The 22,928-nt window shown below is 43.4% G+C and overlaps 1 long non-coding RNA gene across 1 annotated transcript; it reads left to right on the top strand.

Annotated features, from left to right (window-relative positions):
* The first annotated feature begins 867 nt into the window (after positions 1-867).
* LOC134970112 (uncharacterized) lies at positions 868-2,336 on the top strand. The gene is made up of 4 exons (XR_010189669.1): positions 868-959; positions 1,114-1,185; positions 1,639-1,698; positions 2,066-2,336. It is a non-coding gene; the product is annotated as an uncharacterized LOC134970112 (long non-coding RNA).
* Positions 2,337-22,928: the final 20,592 nt, after the last annotated feature.

Here is a 22,928-nt window from a genome sequence, read left to right as displayed (position 1 = left end):
GACATTGTATAAATTGTGTTTACTATATACGCCGCTCTAGATAAATTGAGAAATGTATAATTGCGTTCCACTCCTATCGAGCGATATGCGCTCCACAGCCGTGACTTCCGGTTCCGGCGGAAATACCGGCGGTCCCGGCGGAATTACATATTTCATTTAATAGAATTGCCTGAAAAGATCCCAATGGATCCTACAGCTTGTAAAACAATCCTTTGGGGACATGCATCATACAGAAAAAATCCCTAACGATGTCCTGCACACTATGTCACCTGTGCATTCCGCTACAGACAGGCCACGGAATGCAACATTGCGTTCCATTCCTGTCGGGCGGCGTGCGTTCCAAAGCCGTACCTTCTGGTTCCGGCGGAAGCGCGTCATGCGTTCCACGGACGCCGATAATGCGTCTCATGGTACCTGATGCGATGTTCTAGTAAAGCGATAACATTATGCTTTCCATGGACATTAATTCTGCGTTCCACGGATATTGGGCTCCGTGTATCAATGTCCCTAATAGATTCTACTAACATCATAACTTCAAATAACTCCAACAGAACCACTGATATTGATGGGTATTACCTTATACAAAGCCTTGTCAATTTACATATATTAACTATGTCAGTGATATTTCAAAAGGGCTACATAATAATTATGGTAATATAGTGATAATATAATGTGCTCGACTTCATAAAAAATATTTTATATTTTATCCATAATCAGATCCTATTGCTAATAATATATTACATTTAATTAGTGTGGTGCATTAATCACGTCATTAATCTTTAATCGTGAATGAGACCAATTTAACACTTAGAAAAAAAAAAAAAAAAAAAAAAAACTATGTCCCATATCTCATTGTCATATTTCCAACTAAGACATCCCATCTTTATAGGGTCTGATCGGATAATATCTCCTGATCTCATCCGAATTGCCAGTTTGTGAAATCTAAATAGAAGTTTCTGGTAGGTGAGCTTGACATCTAATTAATCAATAGTGTCATTAGGATCTCTTTCTAAATAATTTTGATTGTCACATTTAATATTTTAAGTTGTTGCTGCATCGGAGGTGATCTATTGCTAGTACCCCTTTCTAATCAAACACTCCATAACCCTATAGGAAATACATGGATGTACTATTGATGTACTTCAGCCAACACCCATAATTTGATGGTTTGTTAAGTTTCCACAGGTGAGCATATACTCTCATAAATGAGCACACACCTTAATCATGTTTAGTATGTAGAAAAGACTATATCCTATTTCGGCTACATATGAATCGTTTTAGTAGAATTCCCATCGGTTACAATCTACCTATTTCAGTATGGTCCCTCATTAACCACCATATGTATGTATGTATGTATGTAGATACAACATGGACATTGATGTTTTGTTTTAACAAATTCATCGTATATCATTTTGTTAATAAGAGGCACATTTCAATATTAGTGGGAGAATCTATTGAAAACTGACCAGTGGTATGTTTAATAAATGTTTAACGACTATACCTAACTCCTGATGAGCACCATAATATTAATTGAGTGATTGGTGCTAACTATTGCATTTAAGAATCATTACTAATAGAATGATGCCTCATTTCTAAGATGTTTTTGTATTCTAATAGAAGTACAATTCTAATTTGTAGGAATACACTCTCAGTGAATTCATGCTCTGTTTGTATTCCCTTTGGTGAACCCATTCTTTGGTATGAACAATTACTTCATTTAATCAATTAAGTATCACGTGCACTAGATGCCATCCTTGGTCATTATGTAAACTGTTCATTAATTGATGTGTACTGAACTATATAGTTATATGGTATATATTTGGTATTTAAATTTGAACCATTCAGTAGGGATCCAATCCTTACTTTACACTCCATATGTTATTCCTCCTCCTCCGATGTTCTCCTTACCTTTTTTTCAGTATATCCTCCCTTCTTTGCATTTCTATGTGATTTGTTTTGTATATAAAGCAGGTAAAATTTTAAATAATGAAGTGGTTTCATGAAGTTGAAATATATGTGAAGGGACACTGTTTGATATATATATATTTTTTATTGAACCACCCAGATTTGCACCCCTGATGAAGTCCTAAGGGACAAAACGCGTTGGGTTTCAACGATTGTGCGTTTTCCGTAAAAACAGTGAACTGATCATTCATACTTTCTCATGCTGAGGAATAAGTATTTCATCTAATGATTGAAAACATCATGTATAACAGACAATCAGAAATGAATGTATTGCTCATATGACATATGTGATCTTGTGATTCATGTTATAAAAGTATACATGTTTTTTAATAAATGATTTTATAATTATATAAGTATATCTGTGGTGGTAAAGCTCCCCAAGAGAACTTTTGTTTTTGTCCATATATATATATATATATATATATATATATTCAAAATACCACTGGAAGCTCACATGACACAGCTATTTATTTATATCTATACTTACTATTATTAGTTGATATTAAATTATTTTTGTATATATATATATATATATAGATACGAATTTTAATACTTATTAGTTAATACTCACAGGATACCAGCACCACCACATTAAAATAGGCACTTTAAATCTTAATTTATTCCCTCTCTTTCACTTACTGCTATAAACTGAAGTACTGAGGAGATGCAGCTATATATTGATGTGTGTGCGTATGTGTTTATATGTGTGTGCATAAACACATAATACATATATAATTTTTTGCACATACATTTTTATTGCAATAAGTTTTTTTCACACATTGTTCACACCAAAAAAACTTTTTAAACATTCATTTTACTATTTCACACTGGTGTAAATGGCCATTACATGATAACTGAAACTGTTTATGTTTACATTCTATATATGTACTACGGACGATATGGGAATATGACCACAATGACATCTGTGAAAAGTTCCATCAAAGTATACAAGCGCACCACGCCGGAATCCAGAACGAGGCATGGACTATGAATCTGATGAGGAAACAGTCCAAGCAATACACGTCTGCTTCTGGCCTAGTGAACATGGAGTGCGTGCCAGCATGCGGTTCACGGGAGAACTTCCTGGTCCGCGTAATCACACAGATCCGACCCTCACATGACAGGCACCTGACATGGCGGAGTTCCGATTGTGGGACGAAACTGATGATGCAACAAGAGACTGAGCATCTTACAGACGCATGCGCGTCCCAGAAAAAGCGGAGACCGGAGGTTTGGCGGAAGTGCAACACTCCTGTGACAGAAGGTCGATCACGACCTGCACATGCGCATTGCAGACATTCCTGATACCGGAAGTGTGGCGGAAGTGCCGCACTCCGGTTTATATACCTTTTTTTTTTACACTTTACGGACATCGTTTTATATGTTTGATTATGTTAACAGAATTGATCAGTCCCCCAAAAGAGCAATATACATTCTCCTATATGTTATAAGTATAAAATTGGAATACATACATTTAACCTGTTTCAAAACAGGAAGTGACATCAACAATTAGTGTTTGATTGCAGAGGGTATTCATAGAGACCATATCCCAGCACACCAGTACCCCTTGAAGAAGTCGATAGGACGAAACGCGTTGGCCTCTCCCTCTGTGACCCTCTACCTACAAGTTAAGACTCTCCTTATTCATTTTAGACAATTTCAACTTTTTTATTATTACATTTTTTATTATTATTGTTATTATTAACTATTCTGGCTTTAGAACCATGCTCATGTGGTTTTAGAATTTACTCCATCCCCGCTCCCCATTTTTTCTAAAAAGTATATAATCTTTTTATAGTATTTATACATGTTTTTATATTTACTCCATTGTATTTTTATCTGTACCAAATAAATTGTTATATATTTTATTACATATGTGGACAGATACATATTTTACATACACCGTCGGTCGCCAGAACCCTTATACCAACTGTTCACATATATATATATATACATACAGGTTGAGTATCCCATATCCAAATATTTCGAAATACGGAATATTCCGAAATACGGACTTTTTAGAGTGAGATAGTGAAACCTTTGTTTTTTTATGGCTCAATGTACACAAACTTTGTTTAATACACAAACTTATTAAAAATATTGTATTAAAAGACCTTCAGGCTGTGTGTATAAGGTGTATATGAAACATAAATGAATTGTGTGAATGTAGATACACTTTGTTCAATGCACAAAGTTACAAAAAATATTGTCTAAAATGACCTTCAGGCTGTGTGTATAAGGTGTATATGTAACAAAAATGCATTCTGTGCTTAGACTTAGGTCCCATCCCCATGATATCTCATTATGGTATGCAATTATTCCAAAATACGGAACAATCCGATATCCAAAATACCTCTGGTCCCAAGCATTTTTGATAAGGGATACTCAACCTGTATATATATACATATATATACATATATATAGTAAAATATATACCGATTGAAATCCACACTCACAGTCTCTATTATCCACGGGGCAGTGCTCCATAAAGGCCAAGTCCTGACCAGAAATATAAGCAAAGAGTATTGGCACTCACCACTGCATCATCAAGTTAGTTCTTTAATGTAACTCACAAAGACATCACAGCAAAGGATAGCATCGACGCTTCGGTCCTCTAGGGACCTTTTTCAAGATAAGCAACATCACATCAGCTGGTCATCCTGAAGCCCACAATGGTGAACTGCTCTCCTGTCCTTTATATACCCAGCCAGTACCTAATAACATGCCCACCACAGGCTCAAGGCTGGAAGTAGGTATTTAACCAATATTTCTCATACGTCCTAGAGGATGCTGGGGATGACATCAAGACCATAGGGTATAGACGGGATCTGCAGGAGACGTGCGCACTCTAAAGACTTTTAATTGGGTGTGAAATAGCTCCTCCCTCTATGCCCCTCCTCCAAACCTCAGTTATAGAAATGTGCCCAGGTCGACTGAATGCACTCTGAGGAGCTCTACTGAGTTTCTCTGAAAAGACATACATTTATCTTGACGGTTAATAAGATTAACTGTGACTGGCCAGTCAGAGTTAATCCCCTGCTGTAATGATTTAATCCCCTGCTGTATTGTTCTCTGTATTGTATTGCAGTTGAGAACAATAGCTGAAGGGTTTATGCTAATAACTCATGTTGTGACTAGGCACAGAAAACTACTCAAGATAACGGTGGCTACATCTGTATGTTAGGTTTTTTATTTTCAGGGAGATCTGCCGGCATCAGACTCCCTGCTTCGTGGGACTGAGGGGGCAGAAGCAGAACCAACTTCCTCAGAGTTTCATGGCTCTGCTTCTGGCTGACAGGACACCATTAGCTCCTGAAGGGAACCGAATGCTAGCCGTGTCTAGATGCTCACTCCCACAGCATGCCGTCACCCCCCTCACAGAGCCAGAAGTCAGAAGACAGGTGAGTATGAGAAGATTGAACTTCAATCAAGTAAGTGACGGCTGAGGTACGATGTGGCTGGCAGGAGCGCAGTGCGCCATTGCTGTCCACACACACAGGCACTGCAGGGCGCGGGGTGGGGAAGGCGCCCTGGGCAGCAAAATACTTCTATAAACGGGCTAATAGGGGGCATAAGATGCCCAGGCACAGCCCTACCCCTGCCAGTATAAATATTACAAACAGTCTCTGAGGTAAAAAGGGCGAAGCTTATTCCTCAGGCAGCCAGCACTCTGCTCAGCACCATTTTTTCTCTCTCTCCTCAGGCTGCAGAGATATAGTTGGTCCTCCTCCACTTCTGACTACAAGTATTCAGGGTGTAAATCAGGGGGACACAAAGCAATTTGGGTGCTTTACAAATGTGTTTTACTGTATAAAGAGCGCTGCATGTCAGTGGGCATTCTGTGTTCACAGACATTAAATACAGGCGCTGGGGTTGTGAGCTGGCTGCTCCTATACTATGTCCCTCTGACAGATTTTACTGTGGGTCTGTCCCCAAATAAGTCCCAGTGTGTCTGTGAGTGCTGTACAAGTGTGAGGCATGTCTGAGGCAGGGAGTTCCTCCCTGGAGGAAGCCATTTTAGGGACACAGAGTTGTAATGTGGTGGCACTACCGGCACACCAAGAGCCTGCATGGGTGAAAGAGCTACGTGACAGTATGCATCTGATTAACCATAGATTGGATAAGTCTGAATCTAAGGCTGCATGCTGGAGAAAATCTGTGGAAGATGAGATTTTTCAAGATGCTGTTATCCCTTACGACCCTCTGGGTCACATAAGAGACCATTTACAAATGTTGTAAACCCTGATACCGACAAGGATTCTGATTCTTGTGTCATCGATAGTGAATCCAGAGAGATAGATCATAAATTAAAAGTATACAATATATGATTGTGGCTATAAGGGACGTGTTGGAGGTTACAGAAAGCACTCCTGTACCTCAGGAGAAAGCTTATTTATGTTAGGAAAAGAAATCCACATTCCCTCCTTCACACAAACTAAATGCTCCGTTTGAAGGGATGTGGGTGTATCCTGATAAAAAAAATTGTATTCCCAAAAGGATTCACATAGCTTATCCTTTCCCGGTTGAAGACAGAAAAAAATGTGAGTCCCCCCGTGTGTTAGACAGTGCACTTTCCAGGTTAACAAAGAAGGTAATTCTCCCTGCTCCTGGCACGGCTTCTCCTAAAGAGCCGGCAGACCGCAAAATGAAAACGACATTGAAATCCATTTATGTTGCCAATAGTACACTGCTCAGGCCCACTATTGCCTGCGCATGGGTGAGTCGCGCTATTGAAAAATGGTCAGAAAATGTGTCATCAGAAATTGACACGATTGATAAAGATGAGATACTCAAGTTAAGGAATATCAAGGACGCTGTCGCCTACATGCGGGAAGCAATTAAGGATATTAGATTCTTGAGTTCACAAGCCGCTACCATGGTAGTATCGGCTAGGCGGGCCTTATGGATTCGCCAGTGGAACGCGGATGCAGATTCCAAAAGAAACATGGAGGCTCTCCCATATAAAGGTGAGGCCTTATTTGGCGATGGCCTGGATGCATTAGTCTCCGCGGCTACCGCAGGTAAGTCAACATATTTGCCCTCTGCGCCTGCACCAGCAAAAAAGACCTATCACCCGCAAATGCAGTCCTTTCGGCCAAATAAATACAAAAAGACGAGAGGTTCCCCTTCTTTGCAGGTAGGGTAAGGGGAAAGAAGCCCACACCGGCTCCAGTTTCCCAAGAGCAAAAGTCTACCCCTAATTCTGCAAAATCCCCATCATGACGCTGGAACTCCCTTGCGGGAGGCCGCTCGGGTGGGGGCACGTCTCAAACTCTTCAGCCAGGATTGGATTCTATCTGGCCTGGACCCCTGGGTGTTACAAATAGTATCCCAGGGATACAAACTAGAGTTTCAAGACGTTCCCCCATGCCGATTTTTCAAATCGGCCTTGCCAGCTTCTCCACCAGAGAGAGAAGCAGTAACAGCGGCAATCCAAAAATTATGTCAAGACTAGGTCATAGTCCTGGTACCGTTGTCACAACAAGGGCGGAGTTTTTATTCAAGCCTCTTTGTTGTTCCGAAGCTGGACGGCTTGGTCAGACCGATCTTAAATCTAAAAGATCTGAATTTCTTCCTGAAAAGGTTCAAGTTCAAGATGGAATCACTTCGGGCGGTGATTGCCAGTCTGGAGGAGGGGTACTACTTGGTGTCGGTGGACATAAAGGATGCTTACATGCATGTTCCCATTTATCCTCCTCACCAGGCTTATCTGAGATTCACGATTCAGGATTGCCATTAACAATTCCAGACGTTACCTTTCAGTATCTCCACGGCGCAGAGGGTATTCACCAAGGTGATGGCGGAGAAGATGGTCCTCCTTCATCAGAAAGGTGTCAATATAATTCCTTATCTGGACGACCTCCTGATAAAGGTGAGATCCAGGGAGCAGTTGTTACAAAACATATTCCTCTCCCTGTCAATACTCGAACAACACGGGTGGATCATAAATTACCCAAAGTCACAGTTGGAACCGACGACAAGGTTGTCTTTCCTCGGGATGATTCTGGACACAGAAGTTCAGAGAGTATTTCTTGCGCTGGAAAAGGCTCTGGAAATCCAGAAAATGGTAAAACAGGAACCATCAAGTGTGTCGATCCATCAGTGCATTCGGTTGTTGGGGAAGATGGTGGTGGCCTACGAGGCCATACAGTTTGGCAGGTTCCATGCCAGAGTATTCCAGTGGGACCTGTTGGGCAAATGGTCGGGGTCACACCTACACTTGTACAGAAAGATAATCCTGTCATCAAAAACCAGGATTTCGCTCCTGTGGTGGTTGCACAGCTCTCACCTGCTAGAGGGACGCAGGTTCGGGATTCAGGACTGGGTCTTAGTAACCACGGATGCAAGTCTCCGAGTCTGGGGAGCAGTCTCTCAGGGAGAAAACTTCCAGGTACGTTGGTCACAACAGGAAGCCAGCCTTCACATAAACGTTCTGGAGCTAAGAGTCATTTACAACGGCCTTCAACAAGCGGTACATCATCTTCAAAACCGTCCCGTGCAGATCCAGGTGGACAATGTAACAGCAGTCACATACATAAACAGGCAGGGCGGAACGAAAACCAGAGCGGCAATGGCAGAGATGACAAAAATCCTCCCCTGGGCAGAAAAGCATCTACAAGCTCTGTCAGCAATATTCATTCCGGGAGTAGACAACTGGGAAGCAGACTTCCTCAGCAGACACGATCTCCATCCAGGAGAGTGGGGCCTCCACCAAGAAGTCTTCGCAGAGGTGACGAGTCTTTGGGGATTTCCTCAAATAGACATGATGGCATCTAGTCTCAACAAGAAGCATCAGAGATACTGTTCCAGGTAGAGAGACCCTCAAGCAGTAGCAGTGGATGCACTGGTGACCCAGTGGGTGTTTCCGTAAGTGTATGTTTTCCCTCCACTTCTGTTGATCCCAAAAGTACTCAGGATCATAAGAAAGACAAGGGTTCGAGCAATCTTCATTGCCCCAGACTGGCCAAGAAGGGCTTGGTACCGAGATCTTCAGCAGTTACTTATAGGAGATCCTCGGCCTCTTCCTCCTCGGGAGGACCTGCTGCAGCAGGGGCCATGTGTATACCAAGACTTACCGTGGCTATGTTTGACGGCATGGCTGTTGAGCACCATATCCTAGCCAGGAAGGGTATTCCTAAGGAGGTCATCCCCACCCTTATTCAGGCCAAAAAGTGAGTAACGTCAAAACATTACCACCGTATTTGGAGAAAATATGTGTCTTGGTGTGAATCCAAGAAGGCTCCTTCGGAAGAGTTTCACTTAGGACGTTTTCTCCATTTTTTGCAGGATGGTGTGCAGGCGGGCCTATGATTGGGATCAATTAAGGTCCAGATTTCGGCCTTGTCAGTGTTCTTTCAAAAACAATTGGCCTCTCTTCCAGAGGTTCAGACCTTTGTGAAAGAGGTTCTGCACATCCAGCCTGCATTTGTGCCTCCAGTGGCACCATGGGACCTTGCAGTTCCTTCAATCAGATTGGTTTGAGCCTCTACAAGAGATAGAGTTGAAGTTTCTCACTTGGAAAGTGGTGATGCTTTTGGCATTGGCATCCGCGCGGCGGGTGTCTGAATTGGGGGCATTGTCTCACAAGAACCCTTACCTGATCTTCCATGAAGATAGGTCAGAGTTGAGGACTCGTCAACATTTTCTTCCGAAGGTGATTTCATCTTTCCACATAAACCAACCTATTGTGGGGCCTGTAGTTACTGACACGTTCACTGAGTCAAAGTCTCTAGATGTGGTTAGGGCTTTGAAGATTTATGTCGCTAGAAAAGCTCGAATACGGAAAACAGAGTCTTTGTTTGTCCTGTATGCTCCCAACAAGATTGGGTGTCCTGCTTCCAAGCAGACTATTGTGCGTTGGATCAGAAGTACGATTCAGCACACTCATGCTGCCGGGGGGGGCTCCACATTGCAACTTTCACGAGCAGCTACTTGGCCAGGGTGAAACACATTTGCTAAGTTCTACAAGTTTGACACTTTGGCCAATGAGGACCTAAATTTGGTCAATCGGTGCTGCAGGGTCATCCGCACTCTCCCGCCCGTACTGGAGCTTTGGTATAGACCCCATAGTCTTGATGTCATCCCCAGCATCTTCTAGGACATATGAGAAAATGGGATTTTGATAACCTACTGGTAAATCCTTTTTTCCTAGTCTGTAGAGCAGGGCTGGCCAAACCAGTCCTCGAGATCTACCAACAGTACACATTTTCCAGACCACCTAGCTGGTGCACAGGTGTAGTCATTACTAATTAAGATGTGCTGCATTCATTCCTAACTGACAATTCAACAGATCTCCAGGAGGCCTGGAAAACATGAACTGTTGGTAGATCTCGAGGACCGGTTTGGCCAGCCCTGCCGTAGAGGATGCTGGGCACCGGTCCCAGTGCATGCTTTACCTGCAATTTAGTTATTACAGTTACACAAGTTGTGTTATCTTGGTTTCAGCATGTTGCTGCAATTAGTTCATGCCTGTTGGCGTGTGTTATGTTGAATGCCATGTGTGCGGCATGGTTGAGGGTGTGAGTTGGTAGATATCTCACCACTAGTTAAGTGTCTCCCTGGGCACAGTTCCTACAACTGAGGTCTGGAGGAGGGGCATAGAGAGAGGAGCCAGTTCACACCCAATGAAAAGTCTTTAGAGTGCCCATGTCTCCTGCGGATCCCGTCTATACCCCATGGTCTTGATGTCGTCCCCAGCATCCTCTATGGACTAGGAGAAAAGGATTTACTGGTTAGTTATCAAAATCCTATTATCAACATAACAACATCTTACAACACTAGGAAGATGTCAACCAAACATATCATGAAAACCCCTTGTAGCATCTTGCCACCACGCAAGAAGACAGCACTTCAAAAGCATAATAAATACATAAAGAAACCGCTGAGTGGAAGCGCTATGCGTTCCACCACTACATGGAATGCACGCCACTCGTCGGAGGCAGAAATTACGTCACCAACTAAGAGAGCCTGTCAGTCAGCCGCTGGGCGGAAGTGCTATGCGCTCCACGGCTACCCGGAACGCAAGCCTCCCACTGAAGATAAACATGACCTAGATATAATATAAGAAAACGTCAGTAAGCAGTAAAAACACATACTTAGATATGTACCATCAGCCATAAACAATCAAAACTCACTATTCGGACTAAGAACGCTCTAAATCCGGTGTATGCACTAACGCTTGAGGAGCATATATAACTGTTACCATAGTAACCGAAACTTCCTATCTCAGGGTGGCAATCATGACAACCTAGCGTCATATAGGGCCATTACCTAATAGCACTCTCACTGTTATTTTAGTATTCTCAATGTCCTTTTAGTAATCTATGCTGGATATAACACAAGGAACAGGAGACCAGCACATAACACCAAAAAACCACCACTACAATACACATCCGAACAAGACAACATGCAATTAAAAAAAATGAACTACAAAAAATTCTAAAAATTCAAGAGTATTAGTAAAAACTGTATGCCCCCGATGGCTCTACCACGAAAAATTATTATAATGATTTGCTTCGTTGAGTACACGTGGAATCCAGTTCGTAGATCCACTGCACCTCACGTCGCCTCAACAATTTTTCACGATTTCCACCTCTTGACAGTTTTGGAATGTAATCGATCAGCATACATTTTAGACTGGATACAACATGTCCAGTGCTAGCGAAATGCTTTGCAACAGGTTTGTCCGAAACCTTCGTGGCCAACTCTGCCCGTATGGATGTCCTGTGATTATCCATTCGGTCTTTAAAGCTACGCGTTGTCATACCAACACAATAATAACCACAGGGGCAGATTATAATGTAGATCACATAGTCCAATTTACAATGCAACCTACTGTATGTCGAATTTTAATCTTTGCCCCACTATGGGGATGGACAAAGCTTTCACCATCGATCATCGATCTACATGTGGTACAATCTGGGCACCTGAAACATCCCGTTTTTATTATGGGCAACCAGGTATCCACTGATGTCCGTGGTTGTAGAGTCAGTCTCATCAGGAATTGGCGCAGATTTTTACCCAGTCTGTAAGCACACAATGGCAGATCATGACTCAGTGCTATAAAAACTGGGTCCGTAGCAATGATTGGACAATTGTGGCGTACTACCTGTTGTGATCTATTAGACGAGACATCATATGTGGTGGTAAAGATTATACGGTTCGTCTCAGTAATATATATATATATATATATATATATATATCTCCTCCGAGATATGGCACTCTACAGTCTCTTATGGAAATAAATTACAGCTCCAGCCAAGCTTGTAGCAACGTTTCGGCTTTAATTGTCTTTGTCAAGCAGCATGATCATCACTGATAATCATGATTATGCTGCTTGACAAAGGCAATTAAAGCCGAAATGTTGCTACAAGCTTGGCTGGAGATGTAATTTATTTCCATAATAGACAGCAGAGTGCCATATCTCGGAGGATGGATGCATTTATACCAATGAGCACCGCGGCATGAGAATTGGAAGTGAGAGTGCCGGTTACACGTTCTTTATTTATATATATATATATATATATATAAATACACAAGCCAAAATCCGGGCCTTCATGAGAAGATGATTGTACTTGGCCGAGTGCCCTCCAAAAAATCACTGCATATGGCATGTCTCACATATCCGTACAACGGCGGCACTCCGAACAAACAAATGAATCCCAGAAAGACTGTGCCAGTCATGCAGTCTTTCTGAGCTTCATTTGTTCGGTCGGAGTGCCGCCGATGGATGGATATATATATATATATATATATATATATTAATACCCCTTGATGAAGTCTGCATGACGAAAAGCAGTGGGCATCATGGCTGACCTCTGATTCAGTTAAGAACTTTCTTTATCATCTTGCATTTTAAAACCACCTTTATTTATGTGTATTTACTTTTTATCCCATTTTTAGAAAAAGTGTTGTAAACTTGTAATAAATGTTTTAATTATTTTAAAGTATATTGTTAATTATTTAGACACCGGTGGTTGCTACCCCCAATTCCTTTGTTTTATATATATATATACACACACACACACACACACACACACACACACACACACACACACACACACAGTGTTCACTCTAGGCTGTTTTAGCAGGGCGCCGCGCCCTGCCCGTTTTTTACCAGGCAAAACCCGCCCTGCCCCTTTTGCGGCGCCCTGCTAGAACAGCCGCCCGCTCCCTGCCCTCCCGGCGTGAATAGATGCCGTGCGCATGCGCGCGGCATCCATTCACGCATTGGGAGAGGGCTGGGGGAAGCCCAGCACCGACGGAGGTGCTGGGCACGCCCCCAACAGTGACGTCGCCGGCCACAGACGCTCTCTATAGTAACGTCTGTGGGCCGCACCGCCCCTTAAAATGACGGAGGCGTGGCCATGCCCCCTAATTTGTGTGGCCACGCCCCCATTTTGGACGCGCGCGCGGCGAAGTGCCCCCGGAGTCCGGCGCCCTGCCCCTTTTCACTCCTAGAGTGAACACTACACACATACACACATATATATACAGTAAAATATATATATATATATATATACACACACACACGCACACATACACAGTAATATATATATATATATGGAATAGGGAGATGAGGGATATATAGTGACCAACGGTGTCAATTAAGTAAAATTGCCAATGATAAATATAATAAAACTATTTATTGCTGTGAGAATAGAATTAAAATGACATATACATAAAATGGGACAACAATACATTCACAGCTGAACTAAAACACTTAAAATTAACATATAAAACTACAATAAGATCAAATAAGCAGATTTTCCTTATCTGTGGTATGAGGTACTTACCTCATAACACAGATAAGGAAAATCTGCTTATTTGATCTTCCAACGAGTTTCGTCACTTGGACTTCATCACAGGGCCCTGTGATGAAGTCCAAGTGACGAAACGCGTTGAATGACCTGTACTTACCTCATACCACAGATAAGGAAAATCTGCTTATTTGATCTTATTGTAGTTTTATATGTTCATTTTAAGTGTTTTAGTTCAGCTGTGATTGTATTGTTGTCCCATTTTATATATATGTCATTTTAATTTTATTCTTACGGCAAATAAATAGTTTTCTTATATTTATCATTGACAATTTTACTTAATTGACACCGTTGGTCGCTATATATCCCTCATCCCCCCATTCCATTGCACTTTTTTCAGGGAATTACCACCCCTGTTTATATTGAGGGACCCAGATGACGCCCCATCAGTAACACAGGGGAGTGTCCCATTGTATTGCCATCTGTACACACAAACATATCTGAAATACATCACATGTTGCACAGTATTAATCCTTGTTTTTTATATATATATATATATATATATATACACTGCTCATAAAGGGAACACTTAAACAACACATCCTAGATCTGAATGAATGAAATATTCCTATTAAATACTTTGTTCTTTACATAGTTGAATGTGCTAACAACAAAATCACACAAAAATTGTCAATGGAAATCAAATTTATTAACACATGGAGGTCTGGATTTGGAGTCACACTCAAAATTAAAGTGGAAAAACACACTACAGGCTGATCCAACTTTGATGTAATGTCCTTAAAACAAGTCAAAATGAGGCTCAGTAGTGTGTGTGGCCTCCAAGTGCCTGTATAACCTCCATACAATGCCTGGGCATGCTCCTGATGAGGTGGCAGATGGTCTCCTGAGGGATCTCTTCCCAGTCCTGGACTAAAGCATCTGCCAACTCTTGGACATTCTGTGGTTCAATGTGGCGTTGGTGGATGGAGCGAGACTTGATGTCCCAGATGTGCTCAATTTCATTCAGGTCTGGGGAATGGGCGGGCCAGTCCATAGCATCAATGCGTTCGTCTTGCAGGAACTGCTGACACACTCCAGCCACATGAGGTCTAGCATTGTCACGCATTAGGAGGAACCCAGGGCCATCCGCACCAGCATATGGTCTCACAAGGGGTCTGAGGATCTCATCTCGGTACCTAATGGCAGTCAGGCTACCTCTGGCGAGCACATGGATGCAAGTGCAGCCCCCCAAAGAAATGCCACCCCACACCATTACTGACCCACTGGCAAACCGGTCATGCTCGAGGATGTTGCAGGCAGCAGAACGTTCTCCTTGGCGTCTCCAGACTCTGTCACATCTGTCACATGTGCTCAGTGAGAACCTGCTTTCATCTGTGAAGAGCACAGGGTGCTAGTGGCGAATTTGCCAATCTTGGTGTTCTCTGGCAAATGCCAAATGTCATGCACGGTGTTAGGCTGTAAGCACAACCCCCACCTGTGGACATCGGACCCTCATACCACCCTCATGGAGTCTGTTTCTGATCGTTTGAATAGACACATGCACATTTGTGGCTTGCTGGAGGTCATTTTGCAGGGCTCTGGCAGTGCTCCTCCTTTTCCTCCTTGCACAAAGGCGGAGGTAGCGGTCCTGCTGCTGGGTTGTTGCCCTCCTACGGCCTCCTCCACGTCTTCTGATGTACTGGCCTGTCTCCTGGTAGCGCCTCCATTCTCTGGACATTACGCTGACAGACACAGCAAACCTTCTTGCCACAGCTCGCATCGATGTGCCATCCTGGATGACCTGCACTACCTGAGCCACTTGTGTGGGTTGTAGACTCTGTCTTATACTACCACTACAGTGAAAGATCCGCCAGCTTTCAAAAGTGACCAAAACATCAGCCAGAAAGCATAGGAGCTGAGAAGTGGTCTGTGGTCACTACCTGCAGAACAACTCCTTTATTGAGGGTGTCTTGCTAATTGCCTATAATTTCCACCTGTTGTCTATTCCATTTGCACAACAGCATGTTAAATTGATTGTCAGTCAGTTTTGCTTCCTAAGTGGACAGTTTGATTTCACAGAAGTGTGATTGACTTGGAGTTACAGTGTGTTGTTTAAGTGTTCCCTTTATTTTTTTGAGCAGTGTGTGTGTGTGTGTGTGTGTGTGTGTGTGTGTATATATATATATATATATATATATACATACATACATACATACATACATACGGTGTAGTATTTCTCGCACAATATGTCACACGCAAGAATATAATTGCGTACCGGATTATAGCTTGATACAAGGTATATCAGTCTCCCCTTCTTTAGCCCTGGTATCTATAGATCTAAAAGAAGCAGGGGGACACCCACATTCACTGCATAGCGTAGTAATTTATCTGTCAGCAGTAATAGATTAATACAAGAATGGCATGCGTACCAAAAGTACAACTCAATTGTGCATATCACTATTGACCATTTATCCAGGTGCTGGAAGCTCAGTTAGTACATAAATGCCTCTCACCGTTTGTGAAAAGTATATAGAACATTTATTGATTAATAAAGGCGCTTGTTCTTCCTGTTGTTTTTCCAGATTTACTTTGAGCCATTTGTACTGAGTGGCACATTTTGAGGAACTAAGCTGCCGCCTGTAGTACGTGAAAGGTGTGAATATTAGGCTATTGAGCCTCTGTGGTGACTCTATAATACCCCTTTTACACTGCCAATGCCGGATCTCACCCGGGAATTGGAAGCGGGTCCTTCCCGGGTGGGATTCGGCATTGGCAGCTGCTGCTGGCTTCCCCGACCCAGCAATAAGCCGGGCGGGTTGCCATAGCAGCGGGGGGGGGGGGGGCGGAGCCGGTGGCTCTCCCTATCTAGTAAACGGGTCCGGGTCGCATCGACCCGGGAGCCCGTTTACGCAGCCACTGACCCGGTATTCAACCGGGGTAAAACACTGCTTTATAGCCGGGTTGAATTGCCGGGTCAGGTGACCCGCAATTTCGGCAATGCCTCTTTCACACCGCATGCCAACCCGTGTCGACCCAAGTTATTTCTGCGGTGTGAAAAGGGTATTACTTATCCTGTGTATTCTGAGTGCCGAAACAGGATCAAGAACTGTATGTGCTAAAACATTGAACTTACCATATAAGCATTCTGACGGGACTAGCACACTGATCCCTCCTTCTTCTTTATATATATATATATATATATATATATATATATATATATATATATATATGAAAGTCTATAGACCGGCACTCACTCCATAAACAACAACGTGCCCCGGTGCCCAATGGGTTAATGCAGAAAAGACATAATGGCAGGCAGCACTCAAAGGGTCTGGGCAACCTCAATAAAGACACTGCAGACCCAGTGTATGGTCTGACGTTTCGGAATTTTAATTCCTTTTTCAAAGAACCGAATACAAAATGCATTACACTTACCTAAATAGCCCCCACAACCAGTGAAGAGACACCCACCGCTACGGCGTTGTCCGCCGGGAGCCGCTCACTGAAGTCATCAGCACTGCGCCCGATCTCAGTCAGCACGTCTGACTCTCCCCTGGTTGCCATGGCAGCAAAGGACAACACCTAAAAAGAAAGGAGAAATAATAAGCAGAGGGAAAGCACAGAGAGAAAGTACTCTATAATAAATAACATATAATCAGAGCACATTCAAAGGTACACAGCAAGTGGAAAGATATAGAGAAATTTAGAGACATTATCATTAATTGTAAACACTGGGAAAACCTTTTGGAGGAGCATTAAAGAAAACATTGCAGAGACAAATATTCATTAAGACCAAAGGGGTGTATGGTGTTTAGATTAAAAATCCATTTGGACTCCATCCTCAACAGTGATCGATCCCGATTGCCACCTCGAATCGATTTGGGGGCTTGATCTATCATCTTATAGCGAAGTGTAGCAAGGGGGTGTCTCTGGTCACTTTAGTGCCTGGCTACTGGCTGCTCACAGGGTTTGCCTTCCAGAGCATTTCTGATGGCACATCGGTGAGCTGCCATCCTCTCTTTAAATTGACAGGTGGTTTTGCCCACATATATCAAACCGCATGGACAGCGGATGATGTAGATAACGTATTTACTGCTGCAGGTCAGTGCTTGACGAATCTTAATCTTCTTTCCTGAGTGTGGATGTAAAAATTAGAGATGAGCGGGTTCGGTTCCTCGGAATCCGAACCCCCCCGAACTTCAGCCTTTTTTGCACGGGTCCGAGCAGACTCGGATCCTCCCGCCTTGCTTGGTTAATCCGAGCGCGCCCGAACGTCATCATTCCGCTCTCGGAATCTCGCGAGACTCGGATTTTATATAAGGTGCCGCGCGTCGCCGCCATTTTCACACGTGCATTGAGATTGATAGGGAGAGGACGTGGCTGGCGTCCTCTCCGTTTAGTTGGTTAGTTGATCTGATTGCTATTTGCTACTGCTTAGCTTATTGTGGGGAGGATTGGGGAGCAGCTGTTAGGACTCCTACAGTCAGTGCAGAGTTTTGCTAGTTTTTTTTTATCCGTTCTCTGCCTGAAAAAAACGCTCCATACCATATCTGACTGTGCTCAGCCTCAGTGTGCTGCATGATATATCTATCTATCTATCTATCTATCTATCTATCTATCTATCTATGTATATCTGACTGTGCTGAGTGCTCACTGCTCACACAGCTTAATTGTGGGGGAGACTGGGGAGCAGTTATAGCAGGAGTACAGTGCACACTTTTGCTGCCAGTGTGACCACCAGTATATTGTCTGCCTGAAAAAGTTAAACACTCCTGTGGATTTTTTTTTTTTTATATTCTATAAACGCATTCTGCTGACAGTGTCCAGCAGGTCCGTCATTCATTATATTATATAAATATTTACCTACAGTAGTGTTATATATATTTTTTTCATCTCTATCATCTTTATCATCTCTATATTAGCAGACCCAGTACGGTAGTCCACGTCTGTAGCTAGTGCTACCTCTGTGTCGTGACTACTAGTGCTCGGCCAATATTGTAAATAATATACCTCTACCTGTGTGGTGTTTTCTTTTTTCTATCTTCATTCATACTAGTCTAGTACTAGTTAGTTTAGCAGTCTGCTGACAGTGTCCAGCAGGTCCGTTATTATATTATATATACCTACAGTAGTGATATATATATATATATATTTTTTATATCATTATCATCTCTATACTAGCAGAAACAGTATGGTAGTCCACGGCTGTAGCTACCTCTGTGTCGTCAGTGCTCGTCCATAATTGTATACCTACCTGTGGTGAGGTTTTTTTTTCTATCTTCTTCATACTAGTAGTTTAGCAGTCTGCTGACAGTGTCCACCAGGTCCGTCATTATATTATATACCTACAGTAGTAATATATTTATTATATTATCTATACTAGCAGACGCAGTACGGTAGTCCACGGCTGTAGCTACCTCTGTGTCGTCACTCGTCCATAATTGTATACCTACCTGTGGTGGGTTTTTTTTTCTATCTTCTTCATACTAGTAGTTTAGCAGTCTGCTGACAGTGTCCACCAGGTCCGTCATTATATTATATACCTACAGTAGTAATATATTTATTATATTATCTATACTAGCAGACGCAGTACGGTAGACCACGGCTGTAGCTACCTCTGTGTCGTCACTCGTCACTCGTCCATAATTGTATACCTACTTGTGGTGGGTTTTTTTTTTCTATCTTCTTCATACTAGTAGTTTAGCAGTCTGCTGACAGTGTCCACCAGGTCCGTCATTATATTATATATACATACAGTAGTTATATATATTTTTTTTTTATATCATTAATTATCATCTCTATACTAGTAGACGCAGTACGGTAGTCCACGGCTGTAGCTACCTCTGTGTCGTCAGTCACTCGTCATCCATAAGTATACTAGTATCCATCCATCTCCATTGTTTACCTGAGGTGCCTTTTAGTTGTGCCTTTTAAAATATGGAGAACAAAAATGTTGAGGTTCCAAAAATAGGGAAAGATCAAGTTCCACTTCCACCTCGTGCTGAAGCTGCTGCCACTAGTCATGGCCGAGACGATGAAATTCCATCAACGTCGTCTGCCAAGGCCGATGCCCAATGTCATAGTACAGAGCATGTAAAATCCAAAACACAAAAGATCAGTAAAAAAAAGGACTCAAAAATCTAAATTAAAATCGTCGGAGGAGAAGCGTAAACTTGCCAATATGCCATTTACCACACGGAGAGGCAAGGAACGGCTGAGGCCCTGGCCTATGTTCATGGCTAGTGGTTCAGCTTCACATGAGGATGGAGGCACTCAGCCTCTAGCTAGAAAAATGAAAAGACTTAAGCTGGCAAAAAAAGCACAGCAAAGAACTGTGTGTTCTTCGAAATCACAAATCCACAAGGAGAGTCCAATTGTGTCGTTTGCGATACCTGACCTTCCCAACACTGGACGTGAAGAGCATGCGCCTTCCACCATTTGCACGCCCCCTGCAAGTGCTGGAAGGAGCACCCGCAGTCCAGTTCCTGATAGTCAGATTGAAGATGTCAGTGTTGAAGTACACCAGGGTGAGGAGGATATGGGTGTTGCTGGCGCTGGGAAGGAAATTGACAAGGAGGATTCTGATGGTGAGGTGGTTTGTTTAAGTCAGGCACCCGGGGAGACACCTGTTGTCCGTGGGAGGAATATGACCATTGACATGCCTGGTGAAAATACCAAAAAAATCAGCTCTTCGGTGTGGAAGTATTTCAACAGAAATGCGGACAACAGGTGTCAAGCCGTGTGTTGCCTTTGTCAAGCTGTAATAAGTAGGGGTAAGGACGTTAACCACCTCGGAACATCCTCCCTTATACGTCACCTGCAGCGCATTCATCATAAGTCAGTCACAAGTTCAAAAAGTTTGGGCGACAGCGGAAGCAGTCCACTGACTAGTAAATCCCTTCCTCTTGTAACCAAGCTCACGCAAACCACCCCACCAACTCCCTCAGTGTCAATTTCCTCCTTCCCCAGGAATGCCAATAGTCCTGAAGGCCATGTCACTGGCAATTCTGACGAGTCCTCTCCTGCCTGGGATTCCTCCGATGCATCCTTGAGTGTAACGCCTACTGCTGCTGGCGCTGCTGTTGTTGCTGCTGGGAGTCGATGGTCATCCCAGAGGGGAAGTCGTAAGACCACTTTTACTACTTCCACCAAGCAATTGACTGTCCAACAGTCCTTTGCGAGGAAGATGAAATATCACAGCAGTCATCCTGCTGCAAAGCGGATAACTGAGGCCTTGCATCCTGGGCGGTGAGAAACGTGGTTCCGGTATCCATCATTACTTCAGAGCCAACTATAGACTTGATTGAGGTACTGTGTCCCCGTTACCAAATACCATCTAGGTTCCATTTCTCTAGGCAGGCGATACCGAAAATGTACACAGACCTCAGAAAAAGACTCACCAGTGTCCTAAAAAATGCAGTTGTACCCAATGTCCACTTAACCACGGACATGTGGACAAGTGGAGCAGGGCAGACTCAGGACTATATGACTGTGACAGCCCACTGGGTAGATGTATTGACTCCCGCCGCAAGAACAGCACCGGCGGCACCAGTAGCAGCATCTCGCAAATGCCAACTCTTTCCTAGGCAGGCTACGCTTTGTATCACCGCTTTCCAGAATATGCACAAAGCTGAAAACCTCTTACGGCAACTGAGGAAGATCATCGCAGAATGGCTTACCCCAATTGGACTCTCCTGTGGATTTGTGGCATCGGACAACGCCAGCAATATTGTGCGTGCATTACATCTGGGCAAATTCCAGCACGTCCCATGTTTTGCACATACCTTGAATTTGGTGGTGCAGAATTATTTAAAAAACGACAGGGGCGTGCAAGAGATGCTGTCGGTGGCCAGAAGAATTGCGGGACACTTTCGGCGTACAGGCACCACGTACAGAAGACTGGAGCAACCCCAAAAACGCCTGAACCTGCCCTGCCATCATCTGAAGTAAGAAGTGGTAACGAGGTGGAATTCAACCCTCTATATGCTTCAGAGGATGGAGGAGCAGCAAAAGGCCATTCAAGCCTATACATCTGACCACGATATAGGCAAAGGAGGTGGAATGCACCTGTCTCAAGCGCAGTGGAGAATGATTTCAACGTTGTGCAAGGTTCTGCAACCTTTTGAACTTGCCACACGTGAAGTCAGTTCAGACACTGCCAGCCTGAGTCAGGTCATTCCCCTCATCAGGCTTTTGCAGAAGAAGCTGGAGACATTGAAGGAGGAGCTAAGACAGAGCGATTCCGCTAGGCATGTGGGACTTGTGGATGGAGCCCTTCATTCGCTTAACCAGGATTCACGGGTGGTCAATCTGTTGAAATCAGAGCACTACATTTTGGCCACCGTGCTCGATCCTAGATTTAAAACCTACGTTGTATCTCTCTTTCCGGCAGACACAAGTCTGCAGGGGTTCAAAGACCTGCTGGTGAGAAAATTATGAAGTCAAGTGGAACTTGATCGGTCAACAGCTCCTCCTTCACATTCTCCCGCAATTGGGGGTGCGAGGAAATGGCTCAGAATTCCGAGCCCACCCACTTGCGGTGATGCAGGGCAGTATGGGGCGAGTGCTGACATCTGGTCCGGACTGAAGGACCTGCCAACGATTACGGACATGTCGTCTACTGTCACTGCATATGATTCTCTCACCATTGAAAGAATGGTGGAGGATTATATGAGTGACCGCATCCAAGTAGGCACGTCAGACAGTCCGTACGAATACTGGCTGGAAAAAGAAGCAATTTGGAGGCCCTTGCACAAACTGGCTTTATTCTACCTAAGTTGCCCTCCCACAAGTGTGTACTCCGAAAGAGTGTTTAGTGCTGCCGCTCACCTTGTCAGCAATCGGCGTACGAGGTTACTTCCAGAAAATGTGGAGAAGATGATGTTCATTAAAATGAATTATAATCAATTCCTCCGTGGAGACATTGACCAGCAGCAATTGCCTCCAGAAAGTACACAGGTAGCTGAGATGGTGGATTCCAGTGGGGACGAATTGATAATCTGTGAGGAGGGTGATGTACACGGTGATGAATCGGAGGATGATGATGAGGTGGACATCTTGCCTCTGTAGAGCCAGTTTGTGCAAGGAGAGATTAATTGCTTCTTTTTTGGTGGGGTCCAAACCAACCCGTCATTTCAGTCACAGTCGTGTGGCAGACCCTGTCACTGAAATGATGGGTTGGTTAAAGTGTGCATGTCCTGTTTA

This window comes from Pseudophryne corroboree, chromosome 11 (genome assembly GCF_028390025.1).
Source record: "Pseudophryne corroboree isolate aPseCor3 chromosome 11, aPseCor3.hap2, whole genome shotgun sequence".
Classification (NCBI taxonomy): domain Eukaryota; kingdom Metazoa; phylum Chordata; class Amphibia; order Anura; family Myobatrachidae; genus Pseudophryne; species Pseudophryne corroboree.
Note: the sequence above shows the minus strand (reverse complement) of the source record. Positions and strands in the feature narration are given on the sequence as shown.